Source organism: Oxyura jamaicensis (genome assembly GCF_011077185.1).
Source record: "Oxyura jamaicensis isolate SHBP4307 breed ruddy duck chromosome Z unlocalized genomic scaffold, BPBGC_Ojam_1.0 oxyZ_random_OJ72400, whole genome shotgun sequence".
NCBI lineage: Eukaryota > Metazoa > Chordata > Aves > Anseriformes > Anatidae > Oxyura > Oxyura jamaicensis.
This window is the reverse complement of record NW_023305602.1, coordinates 894,478-920,490: the sequence shown is the minus strand read 5'-3', so window position 1 is coordinate 920,490 and position 26,013 is coordinate 894,478. Positions and strand designations below refer to the sequence as shown.

General features: G+C 41.9%; 1 protein-coding gene and 1 long non-coding RNA gene across 2 annotated transcripts in view; both read left to right on the top strand.

The window, feature by feature from the left end:
* LOC118158717 overlaps positions 1 to 14,496 on the top strand; it is a 21,809-nt gene extending 7,313 nt beyond the window's left edge. The window contains exons 2-3 of the long non-coding RNA XR_004746882.1: positions 12,917 to 12,922; positions 14,485 to 14,496. This is a non-coding gene — a long non-coding RNA (uncharacterized LOC118158717). The remainder of the gene's footprint in view (positions 1 to 12,916; positions 12,923 to 14,484) is intronic.
* The window catches only part of LOC118158714 (CUGBP Elav-like family member 4), a 926,766-nt gene that overhangs the window by 26,330 nt on the left and 874,423 nt on the right, over positions 1 to 26,013 (top strand). The window lies entirely within an intron of this gene.

Sequence of the window (26,013 nt, the reverse complement as noted above, 5' to 3'; positions counted from 1 at the left end):
GAATACTTCGTCACTAAGAAGAAATTTTGACTTCGTTCTTTAAATCATTATCTCTAGTCCAGGCATCCTCTACCAGCCCTACAGCAACCACTTATTAGGAGTAAAGACACTGCTGTATTCTGGAAAAGTTTCTGATGTTTCTGGGAAAATACTTTGATATATTGAAATGCTTTTTTCAAAGGGGCTTTCTAGACATGTTTATCTATATACTCAGCTTGAAAGACCAAACTTATAGGGAAAAACAGAAAACTTCCAGGAAAGGTTGTTTGGCAAATTGTTTTTTTTTACCTTGCTTTTCAGCCAGCAGCCTTACTACTCTTCAAAAGGCTTGTAGCAACTCAGCCAGACACCTCCTGTGATTTGCCTACAGTTCCCAGCATCCCCTGTACAACACTTTCAACTCCTACTGCTTTTTGCTCCCAAACTGATGTACTGATCCAATAATCAGGTATCATGCTATCTGTTTATCCTGTCCAGTCAATACGTTGCCATTTAAATTGCATTATCACCAAGATATATTTGGTACAACATCCACAGGGATTGTATTACATAACACTTGTTTGCCCCATGTTAGTCAACAAGAGGCACTGAAACATAACCCTATTTCACCCCATATCTGCATTGTGCTCCCCAACAGTTTTAGGGCCAGTACCTTATCAGTGACTTCTGTATTCCAGCACTGGCTGGAACCATAGTGGATTGCAGGGAACCTACTATTTGTATCTGCAGAATTCACAACTCAATGCTGAAAAAAAAAAATCAACTTCCTGATGTTCTGACCCTCCACTAAAACACAGGCTGATTTGAAAACCAGACAGTAATGTCCAGCGTTATTCATAAACAATGCTTTAGGCATGAGTGAAGGAGGGGAGCGGATACTACTAGTAGACAGGTAACATTCAAGAAGACAGAATCCAGAGGTTGGGGAAAAATAGCATTTTAAATTCTCTAAGTTAACAACGTCCAATAGAAAAGAGGAAAAATGCCTGCAGCCACAGGAACGAGTAGCTCCACACAGATCTACTAGCCAGGCCCAGACAAAAGAAAAAAAAAAAAAAACAACAACAACAACAACAAATGAACATCTCCTACTTTACACAAGTTACTTATTACCACATTCCTTCAAAGCATCCCCAACAGAGCAAAACATCTCCCACCATCAGGATCCACCAAGGAGACATGGCTGCTGGGAGACTCAAAGTTGCACATACCTGCTACAGAGGTAAAAAGACAAATCCATTCTGCATGTGTGACCAAGGCTTGCGGCTCAGCCACTTCCAGCTTGCTGCTGGCAGCTTGGATATTACCTCTAAGATAAATAAGAGTTTAGGTCTTATTGGATTACTGTTTATTGAACTTTATAAATTCCAATTAACAGACCCTTGAGCAATAAGAGACATGTAGTGTACTCTTCATTTTATAGTGCAATTATTACTGAGTTTATCCTCAGCTGAACAAGAGGTATTAACAGATAAAACATGGGAAAGAAGACATACTAATAGATAAAAGCAGATATTGGAGACAGAGAGATAAACAGATACAACTAGGAGAAAATGCAGAAAGCAAGAAAACCTAATCCTCCACGTGTGCTTTATTTCGTTGCTTATACTACTATGCAGGAGGCCTACAGGAAATAGATGAGAGTGACACAGATGAGTAAGTGGCCAAAAAAGCAGGAGAAAAGAGGCAGGGAGGGGAAAGGAAAAAACAAAAGGTAAACAGCAGTCAAAATAAGGCAGCGTGAAATTTATTGTTTTCACAGTTGCTCTAGAGGCACGTTGGGAAGATCTCCCAATTCAGCATTTTGCCAAGGCACAGAGGTTGTACTACTACAGCTTCGATGCTATTTGAAAGAAGGAAACACTCAGAATGCTCATCTATCAATTCACTTACACCTAAGTGAATGCAACAAGATGCAACACCACCCCTTCACCCCAACTTAATATTGGACAAACCATGTTGCTAACACAAGATCTGTGGAAACCTAGCTCCATCAAAAGCTATGATGAAAGGAAGGTGTTTTTTAAAGCACTACCACCACAGTTGTTGTTTTTTTCTAAGCCACCCTCACCTTTCTAAGCCACCCTCCCTTATTCCTACCTGCCTTTATTTTTTGATTTACTGAACCTGTGCAGACTGTCTTTCTCAGAAATAAGAGTATGTTTGTGTATAAACTCCAGCAGTAACCAACCACATTGATCCAGTCTTCATAGTCAACCTGTTACACCTCCTTTTCATGGGCAGAAGGTCATTTTACTGATGCTTTGAATGAATGGACCTTCTGCAAGATCAGGAAAAGATGAAAGAGGCAAGCCCTGTATTTGCAAAGCTTTCCTGCAAGCACTAGCACTAGTGACTTTTCCATAATTTATTAACAGATGAATTTACGAAAAATCTCAGCTCCAGCCCTATTTTCTTTTTTTACAGGCCACAATCCTGCAGCTACCTCCAGTCAGAGGAGGTTCTTACAACTACTCAGCTACTCTCCTGAATGTTCTTCCTCTTCAGATGCTTGGAAGCTGTAATGCCCATCCCCTCTACAGCTATACAGTAGGAAGTAGAAGCAAAATATTTCTCCAAGAATAGGTCTTGTTGCTTAAACATAATCTGGTCATGCAAGCACTGACACAACCCAGGGCCATCAACAAAACAGGAAACTCTCCTTTGAGTTAGAGTTTGTACAATGCCTAAACAGTTATAGGAAAGACAAACATGTCCCAGGTCAGCAAGAGTTAATGTACTCAAGGAACTTAATGTACCTAAGGGAGCATGGCAAAATAAGAAGTCAGCCCTCTGCCTACACCCCCCATCCCACCTCCTGAACCCCCCGATCCTGCAATAGATCATACAGAATGGATTACATTAATTTTCTATAAACTATATCAACTTGAGTGACATGTTCTTAAGGTTTTAATCTAAAATCATATTAATGTTAAAGATTTTCTGTCCTTTATTTGCATCATTAAATTCTGAGTATAAGGTGAAATTGACAACATACATTTTTGACAGCTTATCTATAATAAATATGCAAATCTTGATACCAACATGTCATCACAGATTTTGCTGCTGCTTGAAATATCAGAGAGATCCTTTCTTTCTATGACATTTACAGTGAAAGATCAGATATAAAGCATTTTGTATGACTGAGATTTTCATTGGTTTAGCCTTCAAGCACAATGACAGGGGCTTCCTATTCCATTGGCACCAGCATCATCCCTCCTCCTCTCTCTCTTTTTGGCAACGTGGGGTGGAAGGTAGAGAGTGAAATCAAATGTTTCCACTTATTCTTTGTTTTTCTTACAGAAAATGATTATATTTTTTTAATGGTCTCTGAAGGCATCTTAGCAATGCCTTCCCTGAGGCTCATGTATACTACTAGAGGAGATGGTTCCAAGCAGCAGGGCTGGATTTAACCCAGGTGAGGAATTAAATGAATTAACAGAGAGGATGGCAGCTTTCCTTAACCCTATGAGGGCACCTCAGGCCCATGCAGTGCCACCCCACTAAGATACATGGTGTACAGAATTTAGAAGCACAGCCTTCATGAAAACAGTATTTCAGATTGTTTTGACTATGGCATAGGACCTACCTGGCCCAGCACCATAGTCACACAAGTCCAAACTGCAGATACCTGCTCCATCATGAACTGGTGCACAGCAGCTCATGCCTTGGTATTCACAGAATACAGCTTAAAAGTCTTGCAACTACATCTTTCTTCATCTCCACCCTGGTGTTTGCTAGGACTCCACACAAACAGCATGAAGCAACACCACTCCTGGTCTACAACACAACATTCACAACAAAGAGATAAAACATCCAGCCCAATTGTCCTGTGCTGACTTTAATGCATTTTGCAGCACTCACCCCATCACCCTGCTCTATTTATCAGAGGTTTCTACCAGTTGACAGTGGCAGGAGCAGTGTTTTTGGATTTTGCGGGAAATGCTGTGACTAGCACTGCAAACATCTAATTTTGATTAGAAATTTGAGGCATAATTAATCTAAACAGCTAATCACAATTTTTACACTATCTTAAGAGAACATGTACATGTCCATGTGCACATACAACCACTCATTATCTCCTTCTAAATTAATCCTCACATCTTCTTGTCAGTAGAAAAAGAATTGAAGGGAAATAGAGATTTTCAATGAGGACAATAATTCATAAGAAACCAACCTGAGGCTATGAAATTTATTGTTTCAAGGTCTGTTATAGCTGTTTACTCCTGACAAGGGCAGGGCACAGGTAGAACAGGAGCAAAGAGGATAAAACACACCGAGCCATCTTTACTTCTGTTATCTTCTGTCCAAAGCCTGACACTAGCCAGGAAATAGGGGATATAAACAGAGCAACATGAAAGCCTAAAGGGTCTAATAGTGGCTTTCCTCCAACTACCCACATACACATACAGATTCTATGCTAAACAGGAGATAACACCACAAGGTAGCTTTACCCTATGCTCATTGAAATATAAAGCACTGAGCCTTTACTGTATAGCAAGAGCATGAACCCCAACAGTTTAAACATAATAACCCATTTCACCATCAGGAAAGAGGAAAGAGAAGGTTTACAATTTGTTCATGTGTTGAAATCCTCAGGGTCTTTTACTTAAAAAAAAAAAAAAAAAAAAAAAGTGGCCAGGGAAGACCATCCCCTCCCCCCCCATGTAGATTTCAGTGCTACCGCATCACTATTGCCTTGCAGCCATCAATACTTCCCTCTCACTAAAGCAACCTATATTTCAAGAGGATCTATGTTTGTTCAACAGCATCCTCCCTCCCAGCACAGATTTGCATGAAGAAGTTTGAAGTACTAAAATTATTTCTGAGCATGGCTAAGTTATTTGGAGGCTGTAAGGGCAATCCCTGCTGCTCAAGTAGGAAATCCATGTCAAATAAAACCTCTCCCAATGTATCCTGTCAGCAGCCAGCATCTGCTCACGTCCACACTGCACAGCAGCTGTGCACCATGAGATGCAGTGGAGGGCTGCCACCTTGCCTGCCATCTAGGAACCAAAGCAGGAACTTCCTGTGCTAAGAGATGCAGCTCAAAAACCTGGGCAATAAACAAGCTCTGCAGGAAGGGCTGCAATCTCTGCAAACTACAGAGACACATCCCGACAGGATGTGTTGCCATTGCTGACCCCAAAATACAAGTTGTGCCTTCAGGGGCAGAGGAGTAAAGAAAGTTTTTCCTCTTTCCCTGCACCATTCTCACAATTAACATTAATTCATCTCTGACTAATCCTCCCCTGCTTTACTTTTTATTTGTGTTGACTTGACACACTGTCCTGGTTTCAGTTAGGACAGAGTTATTTTTCCTCCTAGTAGCTGGTAGGGTGCTATGTTTTGGATTAGGATGAGAAGAGTGCTGATAACATGCTGATGTTTTACTTGTTGCAGAGCAGTACTTACACTAAGCCAAGGACTTTTCAGCTTCTCGCTCTGTCCTGCCAGTGGGCAGGCTGGGGGTGCAGCAAAAGCTGGGAGGGGACAGACCCAGGACAGCTGACCCAAACTGGCCAAAGGGGTATTCCATACCATCTGACGTCATGCTAAACAATATATAGGGGTGGCTAGCCGGGGTGGGGGGCCAGCTGCTCGGGGTTGGGCTGGACATCGGTCAGCAGGTGGTGAGCAATTGCAGTGTGCATCACTTGTTTGTACATATTATTATTATTATTTTCTATCTTAATAAACTGTCTTTATCTCAACTCTCAGGCTTCACTTTCCCCTTTCTCTCCCCCATCCCAGAGAGGGAGGGGGGAGGGTGAGCGAACGGCTGGTGTTTAGCTGCCAGACGGGTTAAACCTCAACACACACCTTAATCCCTGAGTCAGCTCCTATTTCTTGTTAAACCAAAGGTAAATTATACCAAGTCCACCCAGCAGTGTTAAAGCCAGCAGGATTTATAATGCAAAGCACCTGCTAAAAATATCCAGGCAAGCATACCAACTGCAAGAGCTTTTCACAGTGCCAGAGACAAACATGTCACACCCAGAGGATGCAAAACAAATACAGGTAAAGCAATGCAGCTTATGAGGGACTGCAGTCTCCACCCTGCATTCAGGACCTAATAAAGGAGAATAATTGTAAAGGCAGAACTTTCTCCTGGCTTCTGCTCATGCAATGAGTTTCAAATGCTCCCTTCCCCTGGCACCATGGTTGTACCACCTCTCACATGATCATCACCCCCATCACTCCCCATCCCCCACCTCCACAGGGGATGTGGCAATGCATTTGCCATCACACACTTATTCCTCTTCATGTGTCAGAGCTCTGTTCTCAGTCACCAAAGGCACCACCTGTGCACAATCCCTTGCCCTTAGCTCACATGCACACCATCACTACCACACTCCCCTAACTCTATTTGTGTCCCTCTCCCCATTTGTGACACCATATCAGCAAACAACACCCTGCCTGCCTCTTGCACTCACTGCTTTGTTCCCCCTGCATTCCTGTCCCAGGCACTGCATGCAGCCTGGGCCTCCTCCTGCCTGTCTACATCAGTTTCAAGCTTGCAGGAGCCCATGTGCCAGGCAGGAAGACTGTTTTTTGATTCATCCACATTATCAGCAAAGTGCATCCAGAACCAAACAGCCCTGTCAGCTCTTGAGAAATGAAACAATAGCGAGTATCTGGTGAATTTCATGGTTATCAACACTCCTAATCAGGCAGATGAACTGGAAAAAAAAGCATTCATTACTTTGAACTAATGATTCCTTAACATCTTTGCTTTTCGAGACTTGACTTGCTTCAGTTTCTTTTTTTTTAATTTTTTAAATGAACAGAAAGCTCAACACTTTTTGCGGAGGAATTTCTGTGCTATCCCAGAGTTTGAGGTCTCATTTCCTCTCCCCCTCCTCCAGCTTCTGTTTGTGGAGCATCATTATTATTATGTAATGGTGTTTCTGTCAAGCTGGCGGAGTTGCATAGTAAAGCACATTAACCTGGCGATAACAGATCACTTACATTTTTTTATGATCTATTTCCAAGTTAGCACACTGGGCCACTTCCAATAGCACTGTGATAGCACTCGATAAATTAGTGTGCTGGCCTAGAACCCATGATGGAATATCATTTGTATTTCTGGTGGCTCTGAAACGAATCGTGTTTTTCCCCATTTGCTTCGACTCTGAGATATTGACTGAGGGGAGTGCAGGGGATAAGAGAACAAGGGATCTGTCCATGCAGGATTTATCCCTTGGCACTAATTGTCTCACCCACTCCTTCATTAGGGCCTCTCCCATCAAGCCAGTCTGAGTTGATAGCCTCAAACTCCATCTGATGCAGTCAAGGTATGAGCTCCTGCTTAATTTTTAATATCTTTACAAGTAGACAAAAGCTTTCCTCTGGTTGCTATCAGCTTCTAATCAAATCGGCTAAGGAACCCTGTGTCTCTAAAGCTATCTCACCCAGATTTGGAATCAGGAGTGAGTTCTCCAAAGTTTTTACTTCCTACCATATTGGTCTCACAAACCCAAAAGCAATACAAATTGCATTCCTCAAGCCAAGGGAGAGCTCAAAGCGCTTATGTGACCAACAGCAAACTAGTCTGGTTTCCAGTTCCCCATGCAATGCAGTAACAATAATGGGTTTTAAACCCAATACATTTCTGCAAGGATAATGACACTGGAGATGCTTTCCAGGCTCAACCGTCAAGATGAGCTTCCTGCAGAGACATTCCAAGAGACGGATGCCTGCAGCCATCACAGCTGGCACAAGGAGACATGGATCTCTCTAACCTCTTTGCACATAGCTTCTGCAGTGGACATCTAACACAACTGATCCAGAGGGGTTGTCTCCTTTTTCAAAAAGGATTTGTCTGTTTTTCCTGCACTTCAACAATTCAGAGAAAAAATAAATCACATTACCACTGTTCACATATGGCCTACAAAGCCAAACTCTGGCATTAAGTATCTCTCTGCATAGTCTATTGAGAGCTGCCCTGTTATTACTGCAAGCTAAGCAGGTCACTAGAGAGACCTATAGGTCCCAGTCCTGGAAACTTATGCATGTAATCCTTGTGCCACTGCTGACCACACCAAGTTTATTTGTGTATTTAAAGTTAAAAAACTTCATGAAGTGCTTGCAGGGTCAGATTCCTATTTCCCTGGATGGTAGTTCTGCTGCTGGTAAATAAGTCCTAGGAAATAGAGCAGAGACATGCTGGTTTGTGCATCCCCAGGCACACAAAAGACAGTAGCAAACTAATATTTAGCAACCTGAAAGAAATGTAAAAACATGGAGTTTCCAGCTTCTCTGACTGCACTAGCAGCATAAGAGTGAAATAAATTAAATAGTCACACTATGAATACTAATTAATTGCCATTTTAAAAGTACTCAGATCATTTAAAAGAAAAATGCAGCCATTAATCAGAATAGCTCAGGTACCTAAATAAATATTTATTATTATGTGTGCATATTTAATCTACCTACCCATCAAAGACTAATGCTCTGTTCCTTGCCAGTGAGGCTTAATAACATCCTAGAGGGAGTAAACAGTGCCCCAGAACTGTGCAGGAATGAGGCATTCGGATTAAGGAGTAAAACAGTTGCATAGGTAAGAGTAGAAGCCTGGAAATGTAGTCCTATATATAGGCTTACATATGGGAATAACCTCATCTTATTACCTGTGTTTAAATCAACAGTTCTAGGCCCTAATACACAGACCTCATTGTCCCATACAAGTGCTTCTTAACAGATAGATCCCATCCTGAAGAGCTCCTAAGCCCACACATCCAAGTCTTCTCAAGATCAGGTTTTAACATATTGTATTAATGAGAAAGCTTTGGGAAGATTACTTAAGTGTTCTCTGTAGGAATTTACTGTAATTTCTATTTTTTCTAACAAAATAAAGGGCAGGGGGTGAATTTTTTTTAAAAAAAACTTCAATGAAATACAAGTAGAAACAGACAAAGCAAGAAAGGCAAGAAAGATTAAATTAAAGTTTAACTTCTAATAAAGAAAACAAGCTCTTTTGATATTTTGTTTGTTTCTATTAAAACTGAATTTCAAAGCTCATGTGTACTTTAGCAATCATAAAAAACATAAAAAGTTACCATCCAATAGGTCTAACTTTCCAATGGAAGACCCTATTCTTCTAAAAGCCCCATTCTTCCTTTCTGGAAAGAACTTTTTTGCATAGAACTTCTCTCTCTCTCTCTCGTTCCAGCCTCTTGAAGTTCTTTGGGTGCCTGATGATTCAAGTCCTCACAAACCCTGCTGGGAACAAGCACTGAACTTGTTAAGAAAATATACAGGAGCTAGTGCATGCCTTCCTCATCAGGGATTTGTCTGCATGAAAACAGGCAAAAGAAGCCTTGCAGCAGTTAGGCCAGTAAGTAACTTGAAAGCTGATTTCTTAACAAAATGACTTTTTCAATCAACTGTGCTGTCTGTCTATCTAGGGGTGGTACTGTCTGTCAGTCTGTCCTTCCTGTATAACCCTGAAAGTCCCTGGCAAATTCAGCACAACATGACAGAGAGGAGAGGTCTCAGACTATTAAAAACTTCATTAAAGGAATGACTGATAGTGAAATAACTGAAGAAAAGGCTACTAAGCTCACCCTTTAGTAGACATTGGGGAATCTGCATGGAGAGCGAGACTTCAGAAGTGAGGCATCACCAGTTTTCTCTGCTCTCTGAACAACTTGTTTTTCACTCCGTGGGACTTGAGTGAGACGGGAAGGATGGATTTAATTTGCCCACCTGGCAAGGGAATATGCTTAGCCCCTGACATCATTATAGACGAATCCCTCCAGGGATATTAAAAATGGAGAGCATAGTTCAATCTTGGTGGCGTCATGTCCAGAGGGCCAGTGGGAAAAATCCTTGCCTAGTTAGGCTTAAAGCAAAATTTAACAGGAGGAGGATGACTAAAGCGCATTTAGAACAAGTGATTTATGTAAAACTATAACCTTTATAAAATAGGATTAAGTGCCAATGTGCTTACATTTGGATGGGGAACACTTGTTATTTGCCCTGCAAGAATTATGACTAATAGGTCTCTGCAAACTGAGACTGAGGAAGAGATAGAGTCTCAGCTGCTCTTTTTTTTCCTTTGCTCCTCTCCCCCCCCCTTCTTTCATTAAAGCTACGCATCATATGAAGTGGCACCAGCCTCAGAGAGTCTCTGACAAAACCATTGCATGGAGCCTCAGGACAGAACTTGCTTCAGTTCATGTTCTCTCCCTCTGCCCTTCCTCTCCCTGCCTTTTGCTTTCCTAGTGTACATCCAATAAGTCAGATGAAACTTAATCTTGTTTGCTCTGTCTCTAATTCACTCTTCCTCTCTCTCTTCTCCTTTTCACTTGCTGCTCTGCTTCCTTGTCCCTTCTCTGCCCTCCAGCTTCAAGTTGTTTTATGTTGCTCTAGAACAGCAGCACTTTTTGGGCTTACCTTTATTCTTCCCTGTTTCTGGCTTTCTCCCTTGGTTGCAGTTGCAGATCAATACATTTTAAATTGTTGAATGGGCTGTTTTTTTTTTTGTTTTTTTTTTTTTTTTGTTTTGTGTTTGTTTGTTTTTTTTAATGATTGGAGCAGAGGGAGCAATTCTGCTTTTTTGCTCTGAGACCCACAGATATTGGGTATTCCTGTTCAGAGACCCACATGGTGTCTTGGTGATAAATCCCTTGTCCAGGAGGTGCAGGCTGTTGAGGGAAATGATCAACTGGTCAGTGAAGTAAGGAGCTAATTTCACAAGATTCCATTTGCTTCCCCCTTCTAATCTGTGTGGTAGAGTCCTGGATACTTCAGCATCTACTTTGTGGATTATTTTTTTTTCAGGCTCTAAGTATCTGTAAAAATCTATGAAGAAGAGAGTGGCTCCAGCAGCCAGAATTAGCTAAGAAGATGAACTGTCACTGCCTTGCTTTTTCTTATTGTTTTGTTGTTTTATTTTATTTTTTTTTCTTTTTTTCTTTTTTTACAAAAGCCTTGTTTAATTAGCAGACAAGGTGTGCTGTAAACTGTAATTGCTGAGTTGGGAACTCACACTTGTACCCATATTTCTGTGCAAAAACTTTCTCCTTTTCAGTACCTTCCTCTGTGGAAAATGGGACACAGTGCTACCTGAAATGATAGAAATGGGGAGCTCAAACCACTTAAAAATAATCACTGTCCAATGAAATCTGACAGTTTCTTGGTTTTAGGAAAATCTCCCCCTTCACATGCTGATGGGGGAACAGAATTTTTGGTAGAGTTTGTTTTTCACATCTGCTGCTGCTATATCAGAAGGGAATTATGAGTATAAATCAGTTGGGGGGTTCTGATCCAGCTATTCTCTTTTTTTGACTGCAGATTATGTTTTCCTCCCTATGAAATAGGAATAAGACTCATGGAAATGCAAAGCCTGTAAAGCTGATTCTTATCACGCTCCAGTTTTCTGCTGGTATCACTGCAATGACTTCAGCATTCTTTGCTACTGGTATATGTTGGGATTTATGAAGACAATGGTCACTGCAATGAGCTTCCTCAATATTAGCAAGAACAATTAATTTCTAATCTGAGCCCTTACATGACATGTGCCACATGACATGTGCAGGTAACATGGTTACCTGCAGCTGCCAGGGTTAGGAGCATGGATCTGCTTTTGAGACAAAACATGTTCATGACCTGGCTTTTTCAGATTTACAGCCCTCCTGTTCTTGACTAAACTGGCCATAGTGCAACAGCAACTTTTCTTCTGGGGACTGCTTTATGTTGGAGCTCAAAGCACTGCATTGAGCAGGGAGCTGGAAGAGCGGGGAGGCAACTGAACTCCCCCTCCCAACACCCAAGACATCCAAAATCAATTTGATTACAGTTTTGCTTGAAAGCAGCTGGGTCCCTTAGAGGGACCTAAATGGTTGTCATGTTTTACAGATGGATTATTCCAAATCCTTAGGGAGGGGAAAAATTAACAAGGAAGATCAAGTAGAAAACCACTGTTGTAACAGTCACACCAGCTTCAGCTGTCTGATGGCTGCTGTTGTGTAATGCAGTCCTCATATAGGGTGCATTACTGACTTCCAATATGTTAAGGTCTTTCCAGGGGGTGGGAGGAAGGTTCCTCACTTATAATAGCTGTATCAGCCAGAGGCTTCCCTAAGGAAAGGGGCAAAGGGGCTGGCAGAAATTGGGGGGGGGGGGGGGGGGAAATTGTAGGGGGGTGGGGTCTTCCATCAAAATCAGAATCACCTTCAAGGGTGGTACATGCCTCTATTTATTAGCATTATGCTACATATGCTAATGGCAGACTACACTATTTCTGAGCATTAACATCTGCTCAAAGCAATGGACTTTCACTTACAGAAACTGATTTAAACTCAGTGAAGCAGCTAAACACAGAAATCTAAGCAGGTGGCTGTGACTGAAGGAAGAATTCTCAGTTCCTGCACTCAACCGATGAACTTCACTAAAACCATAATTAATATTCAGATAATTATACTCTGACACATAGAATAAGCAAGATCATCTAAGGGATGCAAATATCTACCTGGGACGAGGGGAGCCAGGGGCTCAGGCTTGGAATACAGAGTGGTTTGAATATAAATCCAAAGCACTCCTTAATTTCATATGGCTGCCTTTGATGTTGGCCTGGGCCAGAAAACACAAATAGCAAGAGGACGTTATTGCATTGCTCACAGGCACAAAGTGGGAATTAAACTTTTAAAAAAGCAGTGTGTGGAAGGTAATAATAGAAATGGACTTTTGCTCGTAGGATGCTTGATGGTGTAATGACCTTGTTACAGCAGTGCTGGTTAGTTTGGTCACTACTTTTAAAACTGTAGCCTTTCATTCGGAAAACTTTGTAGAGGCACTCTAAAGATATGAACAAAAGTCTCCTGTTCTCTCCAGTCACACTTGCTCAAGTTTTGTGTTGAGCACTGATAGCTGGTTCCAAGAGAAAGACCCACCAGTGTTCCAGCCACAGGATAATGTTGCAAAAGCAAAAGTCTGCCCTGTTTCTCTCAAATTCCAGACTCGTCTAAAAGGTTGGATGGACTTTAAATATAATCTGGCTCAGCCTGAATCTTAGAGTGAAATGCTAAACGGGGGTGAATTTTACATGGATTCAGCTTTTATTGTGGGAATTTGATCTGGTTCAGAGAAACAGTACCTCTGGAAAGAGTTGTGATAGTTCTTTTTCCTTATACAGAGGGTATATAAACTTGGGTTGAAAATGGTGAGAGGCTTGCAGAATGTTTGAGGGAAGTATTGGGTACACTTGCCCTGTTCTCACTGTTCTCTATGCATCTTCTCACATACAGCCCAGCCCCACCGGAGGCACAGCTCGATGTGAGGCATCTGATGCAACCGATTTTCCAGCTAACTCTTTTAGAAAACAAATCTGCTGTCAGCATTACGTGTCACACAAATATTGTCGCTTCTCGGGAAGAGATGTTTATCTGTATTTGCCAAGGATTGCTTTTGAGCTGGACATTGAACCTGTTTCCATGCAATGATTAACACTGGTGGAAGAGCGAACAAAGGGAAACAGCTTGGAGTGAGTTGGTTTGGGGGGGGAAGAAAAAAATCCCTGTAGGTCTGATAATGCCACCATCAAGGGAAGGGATTCTGTAATCTTGGAACAGTCCTATATATAGCAATATGCCTGAGTGCCTCTGGGGAGCTGAAGCACTTATAAATCTCAAGTATTAGATGGAGGCAGAGCACAGCACTCCCTCTGTTCATATGGAGGTGGCTGTTTCTAGTGGTTCTTGTGCTTTGTGGAGTAATATCCCAGGCTGCAGCTTTAAGAGAACTCCCTCTCTTCCTTTTTTTTTTTTTTTTTTTTTTTTTGCCTTTTGTTCTGGCCTCTCTGGATCTTTCCTAATTTCTTTTCTGTTTTGTCTACATTTTGCTTCATTTGGGGGGACTGAAAGTAGGTTGATGACTAGACTTGCACGGCTTTTTTGTCAGCTGATATTTGTAGGGGAAAAACAGCTTAGCAGGAAGGAAAGCTGTTCACAGAATTGGAGGAAATTTGGCAAGTTGTTTTAAGGAGGAAAAAAAAAAAAAGAAAAAGCCAAAACATTGATTATCTAAAAATAAAATTAAAAAGGTTTATCTGTGGGAATATTTTCCTTTTTTAAAATAGCCAGTACTTGGTTTTGTTATTTTCTAAGAGTATAGATGCAAGATCATGAAAGTACTCAAAAGCAAAATACCTTACACTATTATTGTTTTTTATCTAGAAAATAAAATTCATTTTTTAGCCTAACCTGACTTTTTTTTGTCCGTTGGGAAAAAACAAACAAAGCAAAACCCAAACCAACCAAACCTCCAAAGCCAGACTTCAGCAGCTGCTTGCACAGCTGTAGCCCTGGTTTCTCCCTGGCACTGCCATCTCTGGCACTGGTGTGCCCCATGTCCTCGGTCACCTCCTCAGATCTTTTTCACCCCATGCATGCACGTGCAGCACCTTGCACAGAGGGGACTACTGTTGGTTGTGACCTGAAGGTGTAACTGCTATGCTGTGAATGCTGACACCCGTCACAGCCTTTTCCTCAGCAGCAGCATGGGTGCACTGCAGTTGCAATGAACATGCAAAAAATTGTAATAGGTATCGCAAAGTACAGTTTTAGCACTTAAAAGACATCAAAATATTGACCCATTTGTGTCGATATTTATTCCTTAGCAGCTGCATTAGATCGGCATATAAGCCCCTATCTAGCTTCCATTAAAATCAGTGACAAACTCTAATTGATTTAAATGGTACAGGATAGAGCCCTAAATTTTTAATGTATTCGTGTGCATGTCTCTGTTTTTTTTTTGTTTTTTTTTTTTCTAGATAATGTAATCACTACAATGTAAAAATACATCTATTATGCGCACTTTGCTCAAATATCTGTAAATGTGGTGATAATCACCCTTTCATATTACGTGCTGTATATCAACAAGTTATTTCTATTTAGGGAAAAAAAAAATAAATTAAAAAGTTCTTTTCCAGAAATGCAAATGTGCCTCTGTATAGAAATTCCCAGCTAAGGCTGTCTATAAATAATAATTCTTCATAACATATACCAAGGCTGTTTCACGCTAGTAATTTCACTCGGAAGGATTCAATCCTTACGCAGCTGCTGCATGCTAATGCTCCTCAGTGCCTATGCATCCCCTAATTAACAGCATCAACTGGGTTAAAATAAGGCTGACACACCGAGTGCTGTCACTGGGGATGCCAGATCCTTTCCAACTTTGTTGCAGCATGGCAATAGGACCAGGTTACAGGTGGTTTTACTTGCCACAATCAGCAGTTGCTCTGCAAGTGCCTTCCCTGTTGGTTATTTCTACCCAGTGGCAGTGTGGGGGTCTTCAAGGCTTGCTGGGGTAGGGACTTTGCGCCAGTGCCTAAAATGGACCTTCTGGCTGTTGAAACAGGAAAATCCTCAGTGGATAAAAAGTTGAGTTTTACCCCTCTGCCTGCTGTGGGTTTGCTCATCTCAAATGAGGGAGAGCACTCAGGCTGGGGTGAAGAAGAGCTGGAAGGGCACTAAAGGACCTGTCTGTCACCTTTGCCAGGTTAATTAGCCAAGACCCAAAGCTGCCCCCAAGCCCTTCCTCGCCGCTGGCACTTGCCCAGGCACCTGGAGCAGTGGGGCTGCTAGGCTGGCTGAGATAGCTGCCAGCCATGTCACTGAGTGACGTCTCGGCATCTCACACTTCCCCTGTCTGTCAGTATCCATCTGCTGTCTCTCATCTCCTGCTCAGCATCCAAGCACTTCCAGGCAGGAGGTGTCCTTTTCTCCCTATCCATGTGGCACCCAGCAAAGGGGGTCTCCTGGCCCTAGCAGAGGTGACATGGGGGACAGCTGTAGCCCTCAGCCAAGACCACGCTGTGCAATGCAGGAGGGGGCATTCAATGCAGCAAGCAGGCCGCCCTGCCCTGCCTCTATCTGTTCACTTCACACTATCGTGTGAAGTTTCCTTCTCCCTTGTCAGAGCTGCAAGATTGCTCCAGGTGAGTGCACTGGGGTGCACCCTCACAGCCATCCCACCACACCCAATGAGGAGGAACCAGCCTGGCAGAGACGGAGCAACTCCCCTGGCAGTGCTGCCTTTACCCTGCTCCACAGCACGGCTCAGGGATGGGAGTTAGCGTGTGTTAATCCTGCAACCTCGCCGGAGCAAAGTCTGAACGGCTAATGCACGTTAAAGCCTTGCTACCTCTGCTGCCCAAGCCTGTTACCTGTAGCTAACCCTATAGAGAAGGTCTTAACCAGACACCCAGAGAGAAAAGAAAATAAAACTTCAAATGACTTGATCTGAAGCTGGGGTGTTTGAAGAGGAAATCAGGGGCATGGATTACACCTCGGATGATCCTGCTGCTCTCCTACCTGACAGGTTTCCTGTTGTCCTGGCAGGTAAATGCACAGAAGACCACACAGTTCCTGTGTAGTGACTCATGCTCCTCTAGCAAACTCTCCCTGCATGCTCCAAATCATCACTTCAACCCTGCAGCACCAGCGAGGAGACAGCAGGCTTGTAGGCGATGACTGGACTTAAATCAACATCCTCAGTGTATGTTTTTTTTTGGGGGGGGGTAGGATTTAAACCTGTTCCACGAATTGAAGAAGCTATCTTGGCATAAGGGCTCCCCCACCCTCTTCCCCTATATAACTGCGTCTCAACTTATCTGCAGAGCTGTGGTTGTTCTGGAGGGTGTAACATACACGTTCGGCTTCTGAAATTCCTCCTGGCCCTAACTTTATAGAGGCTTTTACCAGGCTTGGGTCGGCCCCCTCCTGTGTGGAGTACTTGCCTAAAGTAACTAGGAAAATAAAACTAATATTCACATTTTAAAGAAAATGTACAGCATTGAAGAGCCTTTCAGAGTAGGGCGTAGCTGCATTACCTGAGCATTCACTAGGCTTCCAACCTTAGATGTTACTGTACTAGGGGAAGCTGGTGTGCTGACTCTAAGGACCAGTATGGAGCATAGAGCGGAGTGGAGACATCGCAGCTAGGCTCTGTGACAAGAGGGGGACTCAACTGTTCTTGTGCACACCGAAACTGCAAATTAGCCACCCTGAGCTGACGACCTGTCATGTTTTTGACAAAATGCTGTACTCTAGTGTATTTTTGCTCGTTATAATATCATTATAATACCAAAACACACCTCCATCCCAAAAGCTACCTGCCTCCAAGGTGTGACCACCCATCACTGAGCACACACTGAATTTCTTGGAGCCTATTCCTTTAAATGAAGATGAGAAAACTTTTCACCAATCATAACTAAGATATGCTTAACTACAGTCACTCAAGCTCCACCTAAAAGACAGAAAATAATATAAATTGGCCTAAGAGAGAGGGAATTTTAAGAAAGACCATCATCAGGAAAGATACCATCACGAAGATCAGTCGATGGGCTGAGCCTCTCCACCCTGCTCAGTGGGTATTAGCAATTCAATGGCTCTCTAATGAACACTCTGACCCTATCATTGCCATTCCTGATGGACCCCGAAAAATATTGGTAAATTTTCTTATTGACACCAGGGCCCAAATGTCAGTAATTACAGATGAGGCAGCACAAACCATGGGTATAACACCTGGCTGACACAGGGTTAAATTCACGGGAATTGATGGTGTGGAAAAACAATGCCCCACTGCAAAAATTTCACTCTGGCTACCAGAGGAACAAAAATTAACCAGGGTAGAAGTATTAGTTGGTGCTGCATATACTAATGTTTTAGGATTTGACATGCTGCATGAGCAAATGTGGAAACTCCCTGATGGAACTGTGTGGAGTTTCACGACACATCAAAGAGATTCAGGCACGGTGAAATTGAGTCTGTTACAAACATCCATACCTTTACCCCCCACTAAAATCACTAATGTTCGGCAATATCTGTTGCCAGTATCAGCACTTATGGGGATTGACGGGGTGGTAACAAAATTGGAAGAAAGAGGACTCATTCACTTTACAGTTGTGTCCAGTAAAGAAACCAGCCAGGCAATGGCATTTTACAGTGGATTACAGACAGTTAAATGCTAACACCGCACATTTGACTGCCGCAGTTACATAAACATGGCAGAGATAGTGAAAGCCTTCTGTGCATCTAACAGTAGCAATGGTGCTAACTACCCCCAAATATCCCTATGCATGGGAAGTCAAATATCGTTATTTCACCCTCTTTCTAACCCTGCTGGTTGAATACAACCAAGCATATTTTATTTTCTTTTGTGTTCACAGGAATCCTGAGTGAACTGCATGTGGACAGCTGGAGTTTGGATTGATATCCAAATCCAAAAATCAGCAGTTTGGATTGATAATGCTATACTTTACCCTGACCTTAATGCAGTCCCTTTTGGTTCATAGCCAAAAAGACCCAAAATGGCCGTGGTCCCAAGCCTATGTTAAATACACTGTATTATGGGAACACGTGCCATCAGGGAAAACTTAAACTTAGCTACTGTGGTTGTGCATGGAGCTGAGGTGCTTCACTGTGACATCTCAAAATGACCCTTGGAACTATGCATTGTCACAGTATAGTGATTTAAAGAACGAAGTCAAAATTTCTTCTTAGTGATGAAGTATTCTTTATTGACAGCGCTGGATGCACGGGGGATCCTTCCAACTAATGTGCATACCCAAAGTGACAAACTATCTCCTATTTATACAGCAGAACTACGAATATTCAATTAACGCCTATACATCTTCATTACCTAAACCCGCCTACTCACGCTTCTTATGCTAATTAGCTTATCAGTCCTTTGCACTTGCGCAGATTCTTCCAAGAATTGTGGGCAGGGGTCTTAAGGACGTGGGCAGTGGTCTTTGGGAGGAAGGCCGTATGTCTTCCTCATAGTATCCTTTATCTAGAATGTAGTGATTTTGCAAGTTTGCCATGTCCTTATCAGTCTGAGCTAATTTGTGTCCTTGTTGTCCATCTGTTTCCAGACGGGATGTCTGGGAAGTTTTTGTTACTTAGTTTTCACCTATTCTTCTCCTCTTGGCTCCTGATAGTATATCTTACAGACTCAGACTACTTCTTCCTTGACTAACAGATAATATTGAGTAACTAATCTATTCTATTCTTGGTACCTAGATAATGATTCATCCTACTGCCTAGCTAGCTAATCATCCTTTCATATTTACTAATTGCTTGCTTGTTTCAATAACATGGCTGAGATGAAGGGTGGGAGCCTCATTGTTTCCTAGCTCTTCTGCAGCTTCAAGCAAGACATTGTTAGCCCTTCACTAGAAAAATGAGGCTTCCATTATTAGAAGTGCCTCTAGTGCTTCTGCAGTATTGGGTTACCTAGATGCTCAAAAAAATAGTTTGATATTTGCCCCGTGGCATTTCCACCTCTGTTTCTGGAGGCTGGATTTCTCCTGGACATGCCTATTTGTATCTTGAAATGGATTAATATCATCCTTTGAAGATTCTGAAGTAGTGATATTATGACAGTGGTTTCTACATCATTACCTATGTGTTGAGGAACTCAGTATGTTTATTTGTACTTGCTTTAAAATGGGTCTTGTTTATTCTTTGCTGTTTCCCTAACCTAAGCTTATCTCACTTGACATGCTCACCTTAGACTGACTCCTAGAGTAGTTATTCATGACCTGTTGGCTGAAGATGACTAAGATGTTAGGTGGCTCTTGAATCTTGATCTCAAAAGGGGTAGATGAGGTATTGAGAAAGAAGAACAGGGTGATCAGACAATGGGAAAGGGTGGTTTTTGTAAGGAACACCTAAAGTTAGGGTCCACTTTGCCTGGAAATTAGATGAGTGTTATAGGACTGTGATCAGTTTATAAGATCCAGAGTGCTTTGAAGAAGGAGAGCAGGGGGCAATCATCCCTATTCCTTCACAGCTTCATTTAATGCCTTTTTCTTGTTGCAATGTTGGATGAATAGTTAAAAAGCAACAGTAATTCCTCATGAAGTGGGTAGTTAAAGCATATAGTTCTCTGCTGCAGCACAATGGGGTTGGCAGGAATTCTACAACAAAGTGTCTGGGCAAATATTCAGGCAACTCCACTCAAGGGTTTTAGTCCTAAGTTGCTACCTTGGGGTCACCGAGTCTTTTGAGATGCAGATAGCTAGAGGTTAAGAGTATACTATGGGAACAATGCATATTTGTCCTGTTCTTGTGCTTTTTCACTTAATAGCCATTACTGACCACTGCCAGAGATGGGATACTGGGATAAATGGTCATTGGGCCTGACCTGGCAGGCTGTGGTTATAAACAGCCATCCTGAGACCCTTCTCTCTGCATTCAGTGGCTGCATAAATAACTATGGGCCATCACATGCTGTTCTGAGAACCTCAGCCATGCATCTAAAGTGAAGTGGGATGAAGCTGTGTCTCTGGGTCTATTCTAGGCAAGTAAAAACTGAAAATGTAATGTTGAATGGCAAATGTTCACCAAAACCCTGTGGTGATGTTGGGCAAGGCAGTATATTAGGTGCTCTTTTTCTTTGCTATTGTAATGGAAGGCTATTTACTGAAGAAAACTGGACTTTACTGAATATATCCTTAGTTTATTGCAATGTCACAACTGTAGCAATATCTTCAGTCCTTTCATACTTCACTGTAGTAACAGCTTAATATTAGGTGTTAGAACAACATATGTCCCTGATCTAAGAGTATTTGCTTTTTTATAGCTGTGGAAAAAAATGCAGGTTTTGTGGTGAGGAGAGAAAAGGGAACTCGATGTGAGCAACTTTAGTACAGAAACGGACAACATCCTACCCTTGATTCAAAGCTTCAAAGGAGTCAAATGAAGGCTCATTATGACCTGTTCTATCAAATGAAGCACAGCAGTTGTTCAGAGGTAATACCCCTATATATTAACATATTTAAAAACAGACAATGTCATAAACTTTTTGAAGCACTTAACATACTACAGGAGCTGTGCAGGCTGGTGAAGTTACTAGTTGACAACTAACTCTAAATCATGTAGAGCTGCCAGTGCTATATTCTTTTCTGATGTATTCAAGGTGACCTGCCATTACTACTATAAACTATTTTTTTGAAGTACGGAAATACATCTGCTCTGGGATGGTGTGTAATGGCTTTTTAACAGTCTTGGGGCAGTGTTTCTTAGCTAGTAGTGAACGACACACAGGGTCTGCCAGGAAAAGAATGGGGTGTTGACTGTCACCAAGGCATTGATGTCTTTTGTTTTAGCAACGTGGGAGGATGAGGAGGGGTTTTGGTTTCATCAAAACTGTGAAGTGTTCAACCTGAAGACAGATACGGGCTGTGGTACCTTCCCAGAGAGTCTTTACAGCCAGAGTGACAAAGTGAATGCTACTCTTGCAAGAAGGGTTTGAGATGCCAGAAGCAATGCTGGCCTCTGTGGGCTTTACTTTTTCTTAAAGCTGATACTTCCAGGAATAGAGATTGAGATTTTCCTATCTTACTTTTAAATAGGTGCCTAAAGTTAGACTTTCAAGGCTATATATAGGCACCGAAGTGTGTGGCCTAGCTTTCAGAGATGGCAAATACACAGCAGATCCCACTGAAGTCAATGGTGGCATCTCTGTGCTCAGCAGTTCTGAAAAATCATGCCACTCCTCTAGTGGGAGCATTGATTTCTAGTTCCCATAATGTGTCACAGTAAGCTATGCCAGGGCTGGTGTTGTACAGAGTTCAGTGTTTCAAACAGCAGCTTCTCTCCTGCTTGTTCTACTCCTAGCATGCTACTTTGCACCAATCTATGCCCAAAGCTCTCTCCATCTCTGAGCTGCTTTACTGCTTCACTGACCATGTCAAAGGTTCGCTTTGTTCCTTCAGAAATCTCTTGCAGCCTGGTTAATGTCACTTAGTGTTTGGCCGCAGTGTTTGTTTTGAATCAGATTAATTAGTTTTTTTCTGACTGGTGTTTTAAGAGCTTCATGATGCAAGCGTTCTGATTATTGTCTCTGGATGTGTTTCTTGGACAATCTTTAGCAATGCTTGTGGTGTGGTATTTTGTTGCTAATTGCTGTGACTTGTAGAGGTGTAGGACAGCTAACTGATTTCACTGAGCTAGGGCAGGAGGGAAAATGGGAAATTTTATTCTGAGTGGGAGAACAAGCAGGAAACAAATAGAAAGTTCTAATGAGACTTTCTCTTACATAGCAATTATTTTAAGACGTACTAAAGGATCTCTGAAAACCAAGCAAAAATTGTGTGATGTTTTAGACATGATAGAAGACCATACCAAAGAAACATAGCTGCACTCTGCAGTTACATTAAGGGTGAGGGGTGCCTTTACAGGGAACTCAGTACACTTTAGCTGGGGTATTCAATACTTCATAATGCTACTATCTTCCAAATGGTCTCTTAGTAAAACAAATTTTCAACAAGATTTTTTTTATGAACAACATTTTAAAATCTCCAGTGACTTTTAAAAGTGTAGCTAAAGATATAGATCATGGCAGTCCTGTTGTCCTTTGTGAAGTTTAAATAACTCTATAAAAGGTCTCCTTCCTATTTCTTTGCCTATTTTGAATGCATTACCTTAAATATCATGTGTGTACATTCTCTTCCTTGCAATGATCAGACAATCAAAACTGTGCCTGAATCTAGAGTTCATCTTCAAAAAAAAAATTATGTGAATGAGCAGGGATCTCATCTGACATGTTTTCTCTCTGTGGATCAATATTCTCCTTAATATCTGAAAACTGATGGCATCTGGCTGCAGTTTTGGGATATAATCTGGATTACAGTACAGAGAAATTGGTGGGAAAAGTTCTGTTTATGGAGTACTGGGATAGAGAGAGGCTTTCTTCCAAACACTGAGGAAAGCAAACCTTGTATGTTCCAGCTGCTGATAGTCATAGAGATGATATTCATAATAGAATAGATACAGACATGAAGCTGGATATCCGAAATGTCCAGAATTTCAATTTGGCAGATTGCTGTGTATTAGTAGCTTTTTAATTTTGGTCATATTGTTGTCTGTTTGATGTATGTAAATATGATAGCATGCATCTTTCTCACTCTGCTAGCTCAAGGCTGCTGCCAGTGTGGTCAGGGTGATATACTGCAACAATGTTCTGGGAGAGATGCTATTGTGGAGTTGGTGCTTTTTGGCCAGTCAGCAATTCTTGGGGTTCCTGGTATTGGCTTCTTGCCCTGTCTGTCTTTCTGATTGCTGAAATCCCAGCTTCATTCAGAGGTGTGGTCATACACCAGCCATTGTCCGGGGACTTGAATCGAATTGCATGAGCACTGCTTGATTTTGATCAAGCCAGAACTGTTTTGTAGGTGTCCCCTTTGACAACGTGGAAGATTTCTCTCTTCTGTTTGTGAGGAAGAACAGGCAATGTTTAGTTAGGGACTTTCAAACCACCCAGTACACATCAAGAGAAGGAATGAAAAACAGGAATCTTGTCCTTTAGTTGAATGTTTGTCACTGTATAAACAAGGTTATACGAGCATGCATGTTTCCTCTTCCTCATCTTCAAGCTCCCTCTAGTGTTATCAGGTATGTATCGCATACTGTCCACTGCTCAGGTAAGGGCTGTTACACTGGAACAGGTGGTAAATGTCATCTGTAGTTTGTAGGGTTTTGTTTCTGGAAGAAATTCCAGTGGTATGATTTGTGTGTGCTGGGAACACGGTGCCAGCCCCCTTCCCTTGCCTTCTCTGCACACCTGCATGAAACTCACCCTACCCATACCCAGATAATCTGCAACTCAAATCTCTTTTGTGTATCTGGAACAAATTGTGCTGGCTGTTTGCCATGCAGTGAAATCAGTTTTTCATTACACTCTCAGAAGCCTTAATTAGTGAATAAGGCAACTGTATGCTCTCAAAAATACATCTATCAGTACAAACTGCTGTCTGATGGTCCAAAATAAAACATGCAAAAATTTTTCTTGTGCTTTCAGTTCTCTTGGAGCTCACGGGCAGGTAACTGGGGGGACCGTACAGGATTTTGTTACCTTTGTGATGTATGTTCATTGCTAATAATGAAAAAAGACAAAATGGGTCTTTAAAAATGGGTCTTTACACTGTCTGATTAGGATGATCTGTCTCTGTATTGCATTACACTTTTTTTCTCTTTTAGTTATTTTTTAGTTATTTACCCGCTACTTGCAATTCTTGGTTTTGTTAGACCTGCCTGCTCCTGCTTAGATGAAAAGTTTTCTGATCTTCACCCATCAGTTCCTCTCTTCTGTTTGTCAGCAGATGGAAAAAATCACTCCTGATCTCTAGAGACAGTGGGGCTCTGGGGTGGGCTTTAATGTGTCTTAGGGAATTGGCCAAAAATTATTCTTTTCAATTAAAAAAAAGAAAAAGTGCTGCTATGTTTCTTTAAATGGTTGTTGAGCTTTTTGTATCAATTTGTGCCTACCCGGCCCCCCCCCCCAATTACTGCTTATTTTTCCTGGAACTTTTGCTGGAATTCCTCATTCTCCGAGCAACCTCAGAAAAGAGCATGTGGGTACCTTTAATACTTCTGGGGAAAAAAAGAGTCCTCCTCCCCCTCCCGGTTTTGCAGTATTTCTGGTAGAAGATTTCTACCAGCTTTGAAAATGAGCTGCTCAAACATCCATGGAGTTTTATCCTCCCAATTTCCCTGTGGGGTGATGAAACACAGTGCTTGTTTTACAGAAGGGCAAATAAAAACTGTCTGTCACCTAGGAGCTTGTGGCAAAGCTGGGAGTTGAATCCACACCTTCCACATCAGGCAGCATAGCATTTGTCTCATGTAGTGTTTGACTGGCACAGCTTCAAGGAGGGAGAGGCTTGGTTTAGGATGGTATCAAGGGGATGCAAATTTACATCGATTCCTCTCATCGCCCTTTGCTGGGAAACTGCCTAACGATGTGAACTCACAGAAAGTGACAAAGCCCAAAGGAGAGGTCTAGAACTTGTAGAGAGATTTCAAAGGTTTATCTGAAGAACTGAAAGGGTGGGGAGACACCAGTGATACTGTGAGCACTTTGCCTTGTGGTGTTTTCCTCAGTGAAGGCTGAAACATCCCATTTGAGAGGTAGGAGGGGGAAAAATGTGTTTTTAGGAGGGTAGGGGCTGATATGTGGTGGAATTAGTCTGATCTTGCTGCCTGTCTGTGCCAGAAGTGTTTCTTTTCCCCCACTGAGAAGTTCAATAGGACCCCTGCTTCCTTGCTCTTCCAGATCACTTCTGGTCTGCCTTCAACAAAATTTTAGTACAAATCTTGACCTCCTGGGGGAGTCTCAATACAAGTTTCTCAATACAAGTGTCTCAAGTGAGACAGATCCATCTGCGCACTGTTGGGGACACCTGGAGAAGATTTGAGATTCCGCTTATGGGTCTTGCAAGCTTGAGCTGGTGGGGTACATCTCTCAGCTGGTTTGAACCTCAGTTTTCCTGTTCTCTTTGGAGATGTGTAGGTGGAAGGAAGTTCCCTGAGAGATACTAATAACAGAAGACACTTCAGTCTTTTTTCTTTGAATCTGTGTTATTTGTATATGTTCCTGGCAACTTCTAACTCAAATACTTGCTTGAAGCTTGATGTTCTTTTGTAATACAGTGCAGGTAGAAAGATATCAAGTATCTCCAGGTGAACAAAACATCCTAAACTAGATCTTTTTTTTTTTTTTTTTTTTTTTTCTCATTTCTCATCTTTCTGCTTTCTGGCCAGTACTGCAAGGTTTTAGCTGTGGTACAAACCAAAAGCTTTGGTAGTCAACAGGGCTGATAAATGGAGGACACTGTTAATTGTGTTCTTACTAGTGAATTAAATGGTAAGTTAAATTCAGCTCATCTGAATGTCTGAATGTGGAAGTAATACTGCCTTCTGCTCTGTTTTTCTATCCCTCTAGTAGCATCTCTCAGGTGTAATGTTTCTGGAGGTTTTCAGTGGTGCTGGGTGGAGAGGAGATCTGCAAGTAGACTACATGGATTTCTATTTTGTATAAAAATTTGATCTTCCTTGTGCCTGGGAAAAAAAGCAACATAAAATTAGGGTTATTCATGGTGATGTTAGTACTATTAATTGCTGTTTTAATAGTCTATGGGAAATGAGTAGGAGTATGTATCTTACTACTTATGGCGAGCAGAGGGACACCACGAAGAGACCCTTGGCAGCTGCACTGGTT